At 32.3% G+C, this 16,994-nt stretch overlaps 1 long non-coding RNA gene across 1 annotated transcript; it reads left to right on the top strand.

The window, feature by feature from the left end:
- The first annotated feature begins 8,153 nt into the window (after nt 1–8,153).
- LOC128033604 (uncharacterized) lies at nt 8,154–8,771 on the top strand. Its single transcript, XR_008189573.1, has 2 exons — nt 8,154–8,364; nt 8,465–8,771. It is a non-coding gene; the product is annotated as an uncharacterized LOC128033604 (long non-coding RNA).
- The last annotated feature ends 8,223 nt before the right edge of the window (nt 8,772–16,994 follow it).

Consider the following 16,994-nt stretch of genomic DNA (forward strand, 5'->3'; position numbering starts at 1 on the left):
GTTCTACTAAGTGTTGTCTGAATTAATTTCTGCAAGTTCTACTAAGTGTTGCCTTAGATGTTTATCTTATTTGTTATCGTTAGTGCAATCATTTAATTTTTAATTTTCCGCTGGCATGATGATTTTTCTGTAGGTTTATTTTAAAATATATCGTTAGTGCATTATTGGCTGCTTTCTCATGCAGTTTTAGCAATTTAGTCAGGCAGAGGAAGAGTAGTATTTTTTTTTTTTAGTTTTTTCTTTCCATTTTGATTGTAGCAATTTAGTTTTAGCAATTTAGTCTGCAAATTTGGTACGTTTAACTGGTTTGAAGCAATACACAAAAAGCCTAGATAACCAGAAGGTTAGTTAATCCTTTTTTTTTTAATTTACGTTTGAATTTGGTATATTTGTAGTTGGGACTGTTTTATTTAGGAATTTGGTTAATGTTGCTGCAAGTTCTTTTTAGCCACAAGTTCTGGTTAATGTTGCTGGCTAATGTTGCTGCAAGTTGTTTTTTGCTCCATTTTCTACTAAGTGTTTGAATTAATTTCGGTTATGGAATATATTTGTAATTATTATACAGTATTTTGGTTTTTAAAGATCCAAATTGAAATCAAATTGAACTGAACCTTTCACTGGTTTGAATTGGTTTGGTTCATCAATAAATACATAATTTCTTTAAAACTATTTTTTTATATTAAAGTTATTTTCACTCATTTAAATATGAAGTTTTTATTTTAAGTTTGTGAAAGTTTTTAATTTTAAATTTTAACTTAATAATTTTGGTTTATCAACTTGTGAAATGAATTGATTTAAAGTTTTTATGAATCGAATTTGTTTCAGGTTCAGATTTGATTTGGGTTCGTTGTAATTATATACTTTCAAATGATTAAATAATGCATAAGTTTACAAAACATAATGTGTTATTGCTCACGAAAACCTAAAAGATTATGTCCGAATAAAGACAAAATTGTCACTATAGTCCATCAACATCAAATTTGTGGAAGGACTTAAAGGATTATGCTTAATGAAAATGGTTGCTATAAAACCTATTTTTCTGAAAAGTTATGAGTAAAAATGGTTGCTATATCAAAACTTACTTAACTTACATAATTTACATAGCTTAATATGATTCTTATATATATCGTACCATAACTTAAATAACTCACATAACTTTCTTAATAACTTATATATATCATACATAATTTACATAACTTACATAACTTATTAACTTACATATATCATACCATAACTTAAATAACTCATAGAACTTACTTAACTTAATAACTTATATATATCATACCACAACTTAAATAACTCACATAACTTACTTAACTTAATAACTTATATATATCATACAATAACTTAAATAACTCACATAACTTACATAACTTAATAACTTATATATATCATACCATAACTTAATAACTTCTATATATCATATCATAACTTACATAACTCACATAACTTACATAACTTAATAACTTATGTATATCATATCATAACTTACATAACTTGCATAATACATAAATATATAACATATCATAAGTGACATAATTTAATTATACTTATAAATAACCATGATTACCCGTGTAATTTATTGTCAACTTTAGACTTCAAGAACAACGAAATGGACCGGTCATGAATTTGTCAAGGGTAAGCAACGACTATCGTAATGGATTACAATTTTTTTCTAAATTTTTCATTTCAAAATGCAAGCCAAGAGAATATGATTCTTTGCCCGTGTAAGAAGTGTGGCAACATCAATTGGCATTTTCGTGAAGTTTTCTACAAGCATCTAATTGTCGATGGGTTTATTCGAGGGTATAAAAAATGGATTTTCCATGGAGAATGCACACCTAGTACTTCATTTTCAACGATTAATCCGGCTTATCCTCGTAGTGCTTACCATCGGTCTGTTAAAGAAGATGACATGGAAGGTATGTTACGGGATGCATTTAATATGCATAGTCATGATTGGCAATCGTTTCCACCCAACTTTGTTGCATCCGATGATTGTAATATCGGTGGAAATGCTTTTACCAAAACGGGAAGAAGTTTACCTGATGAAGAGCCGAATGGAGAAGCGGCGAAGTTCTACACACTACTTAATGAAATGAATGAAGAAATTTATGAGGGATCAAAATTTTCAAAAATGTCATTCCGTATTCGTCTTTTTCAGTTAAAGTGTTTGGGAGGGTGGACCAGAAACTCTTTGACAACGTTGTTAGAGTTTTTAAGAGAGATGTTTCTGTTTGCAAAAATCTCCCATTCATGCAAAGATATGAAGAAACTGATAAAATATTTAGGCATTAGGTACAACAAAATTCATAGTTTCCCAAATGACAGCATGTTGTATTGGGGCGATCGGAAAAACCAACAGTGCTGTCATGTATGCGGTCAATCCCGTTGGATGAATAGAAATATAGAAAATGGTAACGAGGATGAAAATGATGCACAGTTAAGGAAGAAGCCAATTAATATTTTGTGGTATTTTTTGCTAATACCAAGGCTTCAAAGGCTTTTCATGTCGTCGAAGACAGCCGAGTCTATGACGTGGCACCATGATGGACGAACCGATGATGGATTGTTAAGGCATCTTGCGGATTCTTTAGCTTGGAAATAGTTTGATAGTAAATTTTCAAGCTTTACAAGCGATCCTCAGAGTGTGAGGCTCGGGCTAGCATCTGATGGATTTAATCCTTACAAAATCATGAGCACTGCGTATAGTACTTGGCCGGTAGTGCTTGTTCCTTACAATTTGCCTCCATGAATTTGCATGAAACAATCTTCCTTTATCTTATCTATGATTATCCCTGGAGAGAAAGGTTTCGGAAATGATATTGACATTTATTTGCTGCCACTTATTGAAGAGCTAAAACAATTATGGGCTGGTGTTGAGACATATGATGTACTGAGAAAGGAGAACTTTAATTTACGTGCAGCTTTGATGTGGACTATTAATGACTTCCCGGCTTATGCCAATTTATCTAGTTGGAGTACCAAGGGACGTTATGCTTGCCCTTGTTGTGTTGCACAAACATGTTCGTAATGGTTATATAATAGGAAGAAGTTCTCTTACATGGGGCATCGTCGGTGGTTACCGGGAAATCATAGATTTAGATTTCAGAGTACTCTGTTTGACGGTACTGAAGAGTTGAGAGAAGCTCATTCGCAGATCAGTGGATCTGAAATCTTGTTAATGTTGAAAGATATGAATTTCAGTTATGGGAAGATGAATCAACAGCCCAACACGCAAGGAAACAGAAGATCAAGGGATGAATCTGATGATGAATTCGATGAAGAGGATGATCCTAATGAGGCAGACTTGTGGAAAAAAAGAAGTATTTTTTAATTGCCTTATTGGGAGCATCACATTTTACGACATAATCTTGATGTCATGCACATTGAGAAAAATGTCTACGAAAAGATCATTGGGACAATTTTGAATGTTGATGAGAAATCGAAAGACAATCTTCAGAGTTAACTTGATTTAGTCCAAATGGGAATTCGGCGTGATCTTCATCCCCAAGCACTTCCGAATGGGAAATATCGGTTGCCACCTTCTATTTTTTCATCGAAGACGGAGAAAGAATTGTTCTACATGGTGTTGAAGGATATAAAGGTCCCGGATGCGTATGCATCAAATCTTTCTCGATGTGTGAGTCTTAAAGATCGAAAACTATATGCCTTAAAATCACATGACTATCACATCTTGATGCAAGATTTACTGCCAGTTGCTATGCGGTGTTGTATGTCAAAAAATGTAACTTCTTGTATATTTGAACTATCAAATACAATGAAATCCATTTGTAGCAAAGTTTTGGATGTTCAAGAACTTGAGACACTACAAGATCGAGCCGCATTGAATTTATACAATTTAGAGAGGATCTTCTCACCTTTATTTTTCACTATTATGGTGCACTTGCTAATCCATCTCCCTCATGAAGCAATACTTGGTGGACCCATTTTCTATCGATGGATGTATCCTATAAAAAGGTGTTAATTTATTTGTAAATTATTCCTTCATTCACCTCTATGCCATTAGTTACAACTTTTGATAATGTTGTATATCGTGTTTAGGTTCTTATCCAAATTGAAGTTTTACTGCTGTAATAAGCGTTATCCAGAAGGATCAATTGCTGAAGGCTACTTGGCAGAGGAATGCATGACTTTCTGTTCAAGATATTTGGAAGATGTTGAAACAAGACTAAACAAACCAAGTAGAAATGCTGGGCTCACTGATCATAACTTCGCTGAAACTTATTTATTTCAAAGTTATGGAGAACCAATCGACAAAGTTGAAATTGCAGAATTAGATGATTGATCGTGGGTACAAGCAGATCGATATGTTCTATTTCACCACGATTCAATGGAACCTTTACGCAAGTAAGTTCTAGAATTTGATAAATATTCATCAATTATAATTTGTTTATCTTCTAACAAAGTAAACCTCTTTCTAACATAGTGAGTACAAACAAATCTTGAGATCTCGTTCGCGCTTCCAAAGATTACAACATCGAGAGATCAATAAGTTGTTCACAGAATCTTTTCATGAATGGTTAAGCCAAACGGTATGCAATTGAAACTTTCATTGACAAATAATAATATTTTCTCATAACATTTTTAATTACTCAGTTTACTTTCGATTCAATAGGTTTGGAGTGGGAAGGAAGTAAATGACGAAGTTAAATGGCTTTTCCAAGGTCCGAATAGAGTAGTTAAAAGATATAGTGACTTCCTCATCAATGGATTCAGATTTCATACAAAATATTGCGGGAGATTAAGGTGAACTCAAAATTGTGGAATAGTTGTTAATTTTTCAATTACAAGTTATGCTAGTGCTAGGGACAGTAATCCTGTTGAGGGAAATGTGGAGTATTACGGACTTCATACTGACATAATTGAGTTAGATTACTATGGAAAATGGAAAGTTGTCTTATTTCGAGGTGATTGGGTTGATGTTAATACTGCTCGCGGAATAAAACAAGATCAATTTGGTTTTACAATGGTGAACTTCTCTCGATTGATTCACACTGGACAACAATTGATAGATGAGCCGTATGTATTTTCTTTTCAAGTGAAACATGTTTTTTACTCAAAAGATCCAACTGATGAGGGTTGGTACGTTGTACTCCATAACATCCCTAGAGACTTGTTTGACATGGGCAATGGAAGTAGAGAAGACATCGATGACAGATCAGAAACTTTTCCTTTTTCAGAACAAAACTTAAATGAAAATATCCCTAGTACTAGTACACAATTTCAATGGGTTCGCCTGGATGTTGATGAAGATATTTACGAATTATGATGTAGTAAGATTTTACGATTTTTCAATTATATGTAATATCATAATTTAAATCTTAGTCTTATTAAATATTTCAACTATTTTATATGTGCTGTTATTGTTGTAATTAGTTACTAAAATTTCAACTATTTTATGTGTATTGTAGATAAAATGCCTAGAAGAAGATTGCGAGATCTAAGTATTGTTCAAAATACTTCAAACTCGGAAGAAACAAATAGTGAACAACAGACTGCTATTGGATCTTCGAATGTTCCGAATACACCTGACGAACCTGTAAAAATTCAAAATAATGTTACATTTAATTTACATGTGTGTTGACTTTTATTATTTATTTCTTTTTCAAATTCTTATACTATAATATACCATTTTTCAGCTGAAAGTGGTGGGACGCGCAAAGGTCGAGGACGTACGCTACTTAAAGATTTATACAAGTTAGATCCTATCGAGCGTGTCAAAGTATGTAGAAACAGTTTTGGTCAGCCTGTTAGATCAGAAGCTCGACTTTTAGCAGGATATTTGGGCATTATAGCACGAAATGCTAATATGTTGCCTATCAACTATGAGTCATGGCATCAAATGCCTGATAGTAATAAAAATCAAGCTCTCGACAATATTAAGGTAACAAAACCTTAATGTAATTTATAATACTTTGGTTTAAGTTTCATTTATATTTACTTTCTAAACTTGTGTTTTTTGTAGGCGAGGTTTGCTTTAGAGGTCTTGGATAATTATGTCAAGAAGGAATTGGGAAAAAGGTAGAGAGACCATAAAAGTACTTTAAAGAAAGAATATTTCAAACAAAAACAACCCTCGAAGAGAAATTGCTAAATGTCCCGCCGGGAATGCTGAGGTACCAATGGGAAGATGCGGTTAGATTTTGGAATTCAAATAAAGGAGAGGTATTACGTACTTCCAAACTCTTATAATTATTTCAGTTTATAGTATTTACTATATACGTAATAATAATTTCATAATGTAGGATCGTGAACGAGTTGGAACAAGTAGTAGGCAAAAACAGAAATTCACTCACACAGTTGGGTCGAAAAGTTTTGCTTGTGTAGCTGAGGCCGAGGTATTTTGAATTTATTAATAGTGTCAAATACTTATTACTTTCCATTAAATAATATTTTTACTACTATATTGTAAGAACTGTCGTCTGGCCAAAAAGTTGGATGCCTTCAGCTTTTTGACATTACACATAGGAAGAAAGATGGATCTCCTATGACTTCTGAAGCTGCAGAAATTATGGTATGTTTACTTAATAAAATTTGAATTATTTTAAATATTTTTAGCGTTTAATTATAATGGTTTAATTCGTCGTTTGTAATGCAAATAATGTTAAGTTATGTTGCATTTTTTTATTATATATTTCGTTTCTAACTCTTTGATTAATTTATTAGGAGAAACTAAAGGATAAAAAGGCGGAGTACGAAGCGATTGCTTCTAGTGATAGTTCTGTTAATGTTGACGACACTGAAGTTTTGAGTCCTAAAAGGTATGGTAGGGTTCGATTTCAAGGATTTTTGTTAACCCAACCTAATATTTTGGATCCAGCTCCAAACAATACATGCCTTCGGGGAGTCAAGCTCAAGTTGAAGTTCTGAGGTTAAGAGACCAGATGGATCAGATACAAGCGAGCATAGTTGAGAAAATTACTCAACTTAAAGCGGAGGCAGCATCGAGAGAAGCTGAGGTTCAAAGAAAATATGAAGAACTCCAGCTACAACTTAAAGCAGAGGCAGCAGCAAGGGAAGCAGAGGTAGCAGCAAGGGAAGTAGAGCAGAGCAGAAAGTACAATGTACTCCAACTACAGCTTCAGAATATGATGAAGATGTTTCAGCAGTCGCAAAATCCGCCATCTTAGACTATTGTATGAATATTTTTAACATTTTTTTAACATTATTGTAAGAATAAATTGAATTATACTTCATTTATCAAATTATATCATATATCATTCATTGAATTTGAAGTATCATTTAAATTTTTTTGTTTTTGGTTGGTTTCATTTAATAGGAAGGGTTGCATATGGATGGAAATTGGGTGTTGGAAATCTGCCAAAAAATAGCAACATAGTCTATAGCGGCATTTTTTTCGACGCTAGGGAAAGCGCTATATGCTTAAAAAACGCCACTAAAAGCCTGTTTTGTTGTAGTGTTGACATCGGGAAGATGCGATGAACTCCCAACTTAAGGCAGCAGTGACGTCGTGACAAGCATGCATGGGACGTCTCGGTGACGCAACATATTCTCCACATGAGCAACTATGTTTTAGACTTCAAGCAGGACTTCAAACAAGACTTCTTCTCTCAGTTGGACTCTGATTACTTCAAGTTTAGTTTAATCTGATTTGGGCTCTAATCTTAGCATATTTAAAGGGCCTTTGTAACACTGATTTAGAGACGCAAATTAGCAAAGGCTTTTCTTTGAGAGTGAGAAGATGTAGTCGCATATGTGTTTGTGAGAGTTTCGTGGTAACTATGGAGAGAATTTTATTCCGGAGTTAGAACTTTGTTTTCAGGGTTTGAGATTGTGTGTTTAGTACATTTAGATTTATTTTCTCCATATTGCACTCTCGTTTGTTTACTCATTTAATGAAAAACCAACACCACTTTACCTATGGTTTTTCCCTCTTCGAGGGTTTTCCACGTAAAATATTTGTGTTCACTTTTCTCCACTTTCACTATCTTCTTGTTTATACGAGTTGATCCTCAACAAATTTGTTATATTTCCCATTATTAATTAATAATTAGTTTTAACTATTATGTGATAAAATATATGTAGGGCCGGCTAGCTTCCACTGGGAAATTGTTGAAAAACACATGGGATCAAATTTTGTGCTTTTTGCTCAGTGGATGAGACCCGAACATACATTATACAGTAAGCACTACGCAATTATAAATAACCTTTAATCTCCTTCAAAAGCAATCACTAAGTAGCCCAATCAGATCAAAGCTGCCAAACATTGGCTTCAACCAAACATGGGTTGTAAGATGATCTCTATGCTTTCGATACTTGTTCTACTTCTGTCACTTTCACTACTCTTGCTTGCATCTTCAACCACCAGCACTCGCGTTGGTAAGTCCAGCTAAAACCTTGTTAATTTCTTGTATATACATATCTCTTTGGTTTGATTTTCTGTGTTTTGTTTTGTTTTTTATTGTTGGGGTTACTATAGGAAAGATGGGGAACCGAGAGATCCGGAGAAATTTGATATATGGAGGACCAAAAGGAGGACATGATCATCCAAGCAGTGGTAATGTATGCCGAGGTCCTCGTGGTGGCTGCGGCTGATAGTATAGAGAAGAAAACTTATACTTCACAATATAATACTTTTATCATTAAGTTAAAAAGACGTTGGTAGCAAAAAAGAAAACTTTACTAGAACAAGCCAAACCTAGGGTTATAGTTAACGTTTTGTAGGTCGTATTTGTACCGTATTTCTACTTTAGTATTTCATATCAATACCATCTTATATTTCTTTTCTTTTTGTGCCACATATTTAACATTTACAGTTAATAATTATATTATACCAAATAATAAGCACCTATTTAATTAATTAAATAATAAATTATGACATATTCACAATGTAAATGAAAAGTTTTATTGTAATAAAATTATTAAAATTGATATAAAAATCAAGTATGACTTTTGTTGAAACAATAAAGTTAAGATAGTAAAGAGCATTATGTTGTAAGTTCAAACCTTATTATTCTCTTATGTGAAAGCATTTTTTTAAAATTTATGAAAGAAATAATATAAAAAGACATAAATAACCTCAAAATAAATAGTTTACAAAATCTGTCAGGTATCGGTCTGAAATAAGAAGTTGACTGATTGACCCATGAACCGGTATAAACTGGTTGAACTAGATTTTTTAATCTTTTTTTATTATTTTTATCAACTTCTAATGATTTTTTAGTTGAACCGATTGGATCAATGTATCAGTATTCTGATTAATTCTGCTAATAAATCAATTATGAATCTTGAAAAAAAATATTGTTTTCTAAAAAAGCACTTTTTATAATTTGATTATTAAAAATAATGTATTACTTTATAAAAGAAATGAACATTTTATAATTTTACAATTAAATTCGAATCTCAACTATGTAAAAATCAACTAAATCAAAGATTTATTAAGTTTCACCTAACCCTCTATCCGCAATCATTCTCAGAAATTTCTTCACTTTCCTTGCGTCATTGGAGTACTCATGTTAGGTTTGACAAAGACAAATATTAAAAAAAAATAATAATAATAAAACTAAAGCGGTGCTTCATAAACTTCCAAAATGCCAGCCTACGCTTTTTAATATACATTTTCCAAAAGTTTTCATATAATTTTATTTGTAATTAATTATTCCAATAAAAGAAAAAACAAATATATTTTTGGCTAAATTATAGCAAAGGTCTAATGCAATACTATAATTCTAATGGGATGTCCATATTTTTAATTAATGCGAAGCTAAAATTTTAAGTGATACCAGAATTTCTAAAGTGATACTAATATTTGTAACCTAATACCAAAAGTTTTAATGGGATCCCAATACTTCTAACAACTTCTCATTAGTTATTTTGATATACTAAAAATTCTAATCAAATACCAAAATTTTTAACAGACACCAAAATATTTAACAAAATGCTCTTAGAAATTTTGGTTATTGGTACTTGGTTAAAATTTTTGTATCGGATAGGAACTTTGGTAGCTCTTCAAAATTTTGATTTAAAATTTACAAACCAAAATTCTATCAATATTAACAAAAATTGTTATAGCAAAATTCAATTTTATTTGATGTAGCAATTATTATGATAATATATAATAAATAAAATATAATGTATTTAATTCATATTTAGATATTATTTAAACATACCAAAATGTATAATGTGATGTTAAAATATATTTTATTTTACAGAATTCATAAAATAAAATATATTTAAACCATATATAATAAACTATTAGATTATGCCATTCCCATGTCATGGTGAAAGGAAACACTTCATGTGGAAAATATTCTTTTAAAAGTTTATTCAACAATTGTGAAGTAGCAAAAATTTGTGTCTAAATTTTGCTAACATGAGTTCAATCCTTGGATAAATTATTTTGATTATTTTATTTAAATATTGTAAAAGTAAGAAAAATAAAATCACTTTCATAATAAATATAGTCTAATATTAGTTATAATTTAACTAAGTAAAAAGAGCCTTAAAACATAGTCATGATGATCACTCACCCATAGCCAATTCTTGTGTCTATTTTTATTTTTACTCTTCTAGTTGTTCATCTATAGCTGCAACTACACGTGCAGCTAACTTGCAAATTCAATGAACTTTCGATATAATCCTTTCAAATAAATATAGATAAAGTATTCGATTTAAACTATAAATTTGACCATTGGATGGGTGCAATTGAGAGCTCTAGTGCGATTGAAAGAACTTTGCAATCCTTACTGTTGGCATATGTACCATGTGGATCATAATTGATTATATCTAACTAACATGTTAAGAATATTTAAAAAAAATTATTTCACTATAAACATATTTCACATTTAATATTTTGCCTACTCCTCTACTTTTAGGCTAAAAATACTTTTAGAATTACCTCTACTTTTAAGCTAAAAATACTTTTAGAACCATAAGTAATGTTAAACAAATAACTTTTAAAGACAAAATTACTTTCGTCCTTAAACACATAAGTTACAAATTATAACTTTTTATTTGAAAAACTACTTTGGAGTTAAAATGACATTTAAAAGAAAAATATCTTTTATCATCCTATCTACTTTTTTTCAATATTTTTATTAAATATATAATTAATTTTCTTTTGAAATTTGTTTCAAATATATAATATTACATTTTTGAATTTGTAATTGTTATATTTTAATATCTAACACATTTTTATATATTCAAAATAAATTTTACGAATAATTGACATTAATTACTTACAAGCATTTAAGATTAATATACTTCATATATCAAAATATTAATAATGAATTACAATAACTTATTTTATGATAAGATATAGAAGTAACATATTTTAATCTTATTCTTAATACATTTTTAGATGATTAATTATGCAAATTAGTGAATTTGATGCTCCTGATCCTTTAAATTCGTGTTTCTAAACTTCTGAGAGCATTTGGGAGCGAAAGAAGCGAAAAAGAGCCAAAATCGGACAAATAAAGATGTTTTTAGGAGCCACACGGGCTGGGTACACGCCTGTGTGAGCCACACGGTGGCTGGACACACACCCATGTGCCAACCCATGTCGATTTCACACCCTGCTTCCCAAATACGTGGAAAAACTCAATTTTTAAGCTTTCTGAGCATTCTAAAGTTTATAAATACCCATTAGAAGAAGACATAAGGGAGCCATTAGAGAAGATCAAAGAAAACACTTGAAGAACACCATCAGAATCAACACTTTCAAGAAATTGGCGAACCATAACTGAATTACATTTGTACTTACAATCCATACTTTTAGCTCAACTCAATAATTTTATATATACATTTATATACATTTGAACCACATTCATCCAAAAATATATAGTTCATACCTTAAATTCATTTGAGGAATTTATACATACATGTACAACTATGTTCACTTCATACATTTTCATGTATATATTTCACAACTTTAATTTAACTCAAAACTATACTTGTATATATATACATATAATCGAAACTCACATATACAATATAATATACATACCTTAAATAAATTCCAAAAAAATTATTCACGTATATACATATATATATTGAGACTTCAAATATATATTTATAACTCCCATACTTCAAATAAAATCAAGAACCTATATATATGTATACATATATATTCTAACAATATATATATTCATACATATACCTTTCATACTTTAATTAAATTCAACCTATATTTATTTGTTTATCACAGCTCATTTAGAATATAAATCATATACACGTATATATGCTAATTTAAAAACATTAAATTGCTAATAGACTTACCTCAAACGATGAAAAATCGAAGTCGAAGGATTATTCGACTACTTTGGCTTTTCCCCGATCTAACTTTGATTTATTTAGTTCTCGATCTAAATATATTCAAAATGAGCTATTTTAATCATTATCACATTCAATTTAGTCCAAAAACACATAAATGGGAAATTTATCATTTTTCCCCTGACATTTACACTTTTTGCAATTTAGTCCCTATTGCATAAAACATAAAATACACAAAATTTGCCCACACTATGATAGGGCCGAATGTTCATATACTTCATACAAATCCACACATTTCTTTTATTTCACATTTTAATCCTTCAAAAATTTATTTTCACAATTTAACCCTATTTACTCAATTTCTCCAAAAATTCAAAGATAAAAATATTACTCAAACACCTAACTTTCATATTTCATCAACTAACATCACAAAGCTGAAGCATTCATCAATGGCACATTTCAAAATCATCAAAAATTCACCAAATTAAGACATGGGTTTTGAAGTATTCAAAGCAACAATCTAAAAAACGTAAAAATTATCAAAAACAGAAACAATTTCATACCTTAATCAAGCTAGTAAGGTGTCGAATCCCTAATAAGCTTTAATGATTTTCTTCTTTGTTCATTTTGGCTAAGAAAGATGATGAAAATGGCCAATTTTTTTATGTTTTAACATAACATATATTATTTATTTGTTATTTTACTTATTTAACCTTTATTAATTAATTTAATAAACATATAATATAAGGGCAATGTTGCTATTGCCACCCACTATCATATTTTTGGTCTTATTGCACCTTTAAACCTCCCATTTAAAAAGACAACAACAATTAGGTGCTTTTGGATCTGACCCCTAAATTTTCATTTTACGCGATTAAGTCATTTTACTTAATCGGTCATTCAAACGATAAAATTTAAACACAAAAATTTCACACAATCAAATTCACACATAATAAACACAAAAAAATATTAAAATATTTTTTCGTCTCAGTTTCGTGGTCCCAAAACCACTATGTCCGATTAGGATCAAAATCGGGCTGTTACAACTCTTCCCCTGTAAAGGAATTTTCGTCCCCGAAAATCGTACCGGTGAATAGGTGTGGACAACGCTCTTTCATTGCATCCTCTGGCTCCCAGGTTGCTCCCTCAACTCTGTGTTTATGCCACAGTACTTTGACTAATTGAATTTTCTTATTTCGTAATTCTTTAACCTCACGATCTAGAATGCTAATCGGTTCTGCTTCATATGACATATCAGACTTAATTTCAATCTAAGTCGGACTGATCACATGCGAAAGATCGTATCGGTATATATGAAGCATCGAAACATGGAATACATTGCGAATCTTTTCTAACTCAAGTGGCAACAACAATTTATAAGCAACCGGCCCGACACACTCTATAATCTCATACGGTCCAATGAATCTCGGACTTAACTTGCCTTTGAAACCAAATCTGAGTATTTTCTTCCACGGTGAGACTTTTAAAAACACTTTGCCCCTGATCTGAAATTCTATATCCTTTCTTTTCAAGTCTGCATATGATTTCTGATGATCCAATGCTGATCTCGGACTATCCCGAATCATTTTCACTTTACGTTTAGTCTCTTTATTCAAATCGACCCCGTGTATCTTATTTTCACTGAGCTCGGTCCAATACAATGGTGTACGAAATTTATGATCGTATAAAGCCTCGTAGGGTGTCATTTTAAAACTAGACTGAAAACTATTATTATATGCAAATTCAATCAAAGGCAAGTATCGTTCCCATATACCTTCAAACTCGAGAATGCAACATCTTAACACATCCTCGAGTACCTGAATGATTCGTTCGGACTGACCATCTATTTGCAGATAGAAAGCTGTGCTAAAGTGTAGTTTCGTACCTAAAGCATCTTGCAATTTCGTCCAAAATTGCGATGTGAACCTCGGGTCTCTGTTCGAAATAATAGAAATAGGTACCCCGTGCAACCTCACAATCTGAGAAATAGGACCGAAACAAAGTGAGTCGATTTTGTCAATCTATCAACAATAACCCAAATTGTATTTTTCTTGCTCGGTGTCAACGGTAAACCGGATACAAAATCCATTGTGACTCGGTCCCATTTCCATTCAGGTATCATGATCGGCTGAAGCAATCCAAAAGGTACCTGATGCTCAGCTTTTACTTGCTGACATATTAAACATTTCGAAACAAAGTCAAAAATGTCTCGTTTCATACTGTGCCACCAATATTGTTGTTACAGATTGTTTTACATTTTCGTACTACCCGGGTGAATAGATAATCGACTATTATGAGCTTCCTTCAATATCATCACAATTAACTCTTAATTTTTCGAAACACATAATCGGTTTCTAAATCTCAAACAATCTTCAGCATCAACTAGAAACTCTGAATCAACATTCAAGTTACACTAAGCCCGTTTTGCAATTAAATCATTATCGGCTTTCTGAGCTTCACAAATCTGTTAAACAAATAACGATTTTGCTTTCAACTTAGCTACTATTGCACCATCATCAGACATAATTATATGCGCGTTCATTGCACGCAAAGCAAACAATGATTTTCGACTTAGGGCATCAACAAAAACGTTAGCCTTTCCCAGATGATAGTCAATTACAAGCTCGTAGTCTTTTAGCAACTCTAACCACCGTCCCTGCCTCAAAATCAGATCCTTCTAAGTCATCAAATATTTCAAGCTTTTGTGATCAGAATAAACATGACATTTTTCACGAAATAAATAGTGGCGCCATATTTTCAAAGCAAAAACAATAGCGGCCAATTCGAGATCATGCGTCGAATAATTCTTTTCATGTTGCTTTAATTGTCTCGAGGCATAAGCTAGAACTTTGCCTTCCTGCATCAAAACACAAGCTAAACCGTTCAAAGATGCATCACTAAAAATAACAAATTCTTTATCCATCTCTGGCTGAACTAGTATTGGAGCTTCAATTAAAAGGGATTTCAACTGATCAAAGCTTTTCTGACACTTTTCTGACCACTCGAACTTAATATCTTACTGTAGCAACTTCATCATTGGGGTCACAATCATAGAAAAACCTTTCACAAACCGTCTATAGCAACTAGTGAGTCCCAGAAAGCTCCAAACTTCAAAGACATTTCTCGGAGGTTTCCAATCAAGTATAGCGGAAACTTTACTCAGATCAACCCTAATACCAGATGCTGATACAACATGACCCAGAAAACTGACTTCACATAACCAAAACTCACATTTCCTAAACTTTGCATACAACTGTTTATCTCGTAAGCTCTACAACACAATTCTCAAATGTTCAACATGCTTGATCTCATCACGGAGTAGATCAAAATATCATCTATGAACACTACCACAAACCGATCCAGATACTGTCTGAAGATACAATTCATCAAATCAATGAAAACTGCGGGTGCATTAGTAAGTCTAAAAGGCATAACCAGAAACTCATAATGTCCATATCTCGTTCTGAAAGCAGTCTTTGGCACATCAGAGTCTTTAACTCGCAATTGATAATAGCCTAACCTCAGATCTATCTTTGAAAACACAATGGCCCCTTTTAACTGATCGAACGAATCATTAATCCGTGGCAATGGATATTTATTCTTTATGGTCACCTTATTAAGCTGTCTGTAGTCGATACACATTCTCATAATTCCATATTTCTTCTTCACAAACAAAACTGGTGCTCCCCAAGGAGAGAAACTCGGTCTCGCAAAACCCTTATCTATCAACTCTTGTAACTGAACTTTTAATTCCTTTAATTCTGTAGGTGCCATTCTATACGGAGCTATGCATATCAGAGTCGTCCCTAGTACTAACTCAATCCCAAACTCTACCTCTCTAATCGGCGGCAACCCTGAAAATTCTTCAGGAAATACATCCGGATATTCACACACAACTGGTACTGATTCAATCATCTTGTCAGTCACTTTACTATCAATCACATATGCTAAGTAAGCTTGGCAGCCCTTTCTCACATATTTTTGAGCTAACATCGAAGATATCACAGCTGGTAAACCATTCAAATCATTAGATTCAACACGAATAAACTTATTATTCTGACATCTCAAATCAGTAGTCATTCTTTTACAATTTACCACAACATCATGTAAAGTCAGTCAATCCATACCCAGAATAATATTAAACTCATCAAATGGCAACAACATCAAATCAGCAGGAAAAAATGAATCTTGAATCATCAATGGACAATTCTTACACAGTTTGTCAACCAAAACACACCGGCCTAGGGGGCTTGATACTCTAATCACAAACTCAGTAGACTCAACAAGCAAAGTCTTACTGAGTACTAAAGTCTCATACACATATGAATGAGTCGAACCAGGATCAATCAATGGAATAACATTAGTATCATAAAGAGTAAAAGTACCAATAATGACATCTAGGGAAGAAGCCTCCTCACAAGTGCATATAGCATATGCTTTGGCAGGCGTACGAGCTTCAGATTGAACTGCCGTGTCTTTTCTCCCTCTCTGACTACCATTTGCATTACCCGTGTGTCTGGTTGGTCAACCTTGATTGACACATTACTCGGTCTAGTACTCTGAACAGTGTTTTGCTCGGCTAACATCAGACACTCCCGAATAAAATGATCCTCTGATCCACACTTAAAACAAGACCGATCATGCAATCTGCAATCTTCAGGATGCCATTTACCACAATGCTTGCACTCTGATCTATTCTGTCAAACATTGTCAACACTAGCAACTGAAGGGGCTCG

Source organism: Gossypium raimondii, chromosome 10 (genome assembly GCF_025698545.1).
Source record: "Gossypium raimondii isolate GPD5lz chromosome 10, ASM2569854v1, whole genome shotgun sequence".
Taxonomy (NCBI): Eukaryota; Viridiplantae; Streptophyta; class Magnoliopsida; order Malvales; family Malvaceae; genus Gossypium; species Gossypium raimondii.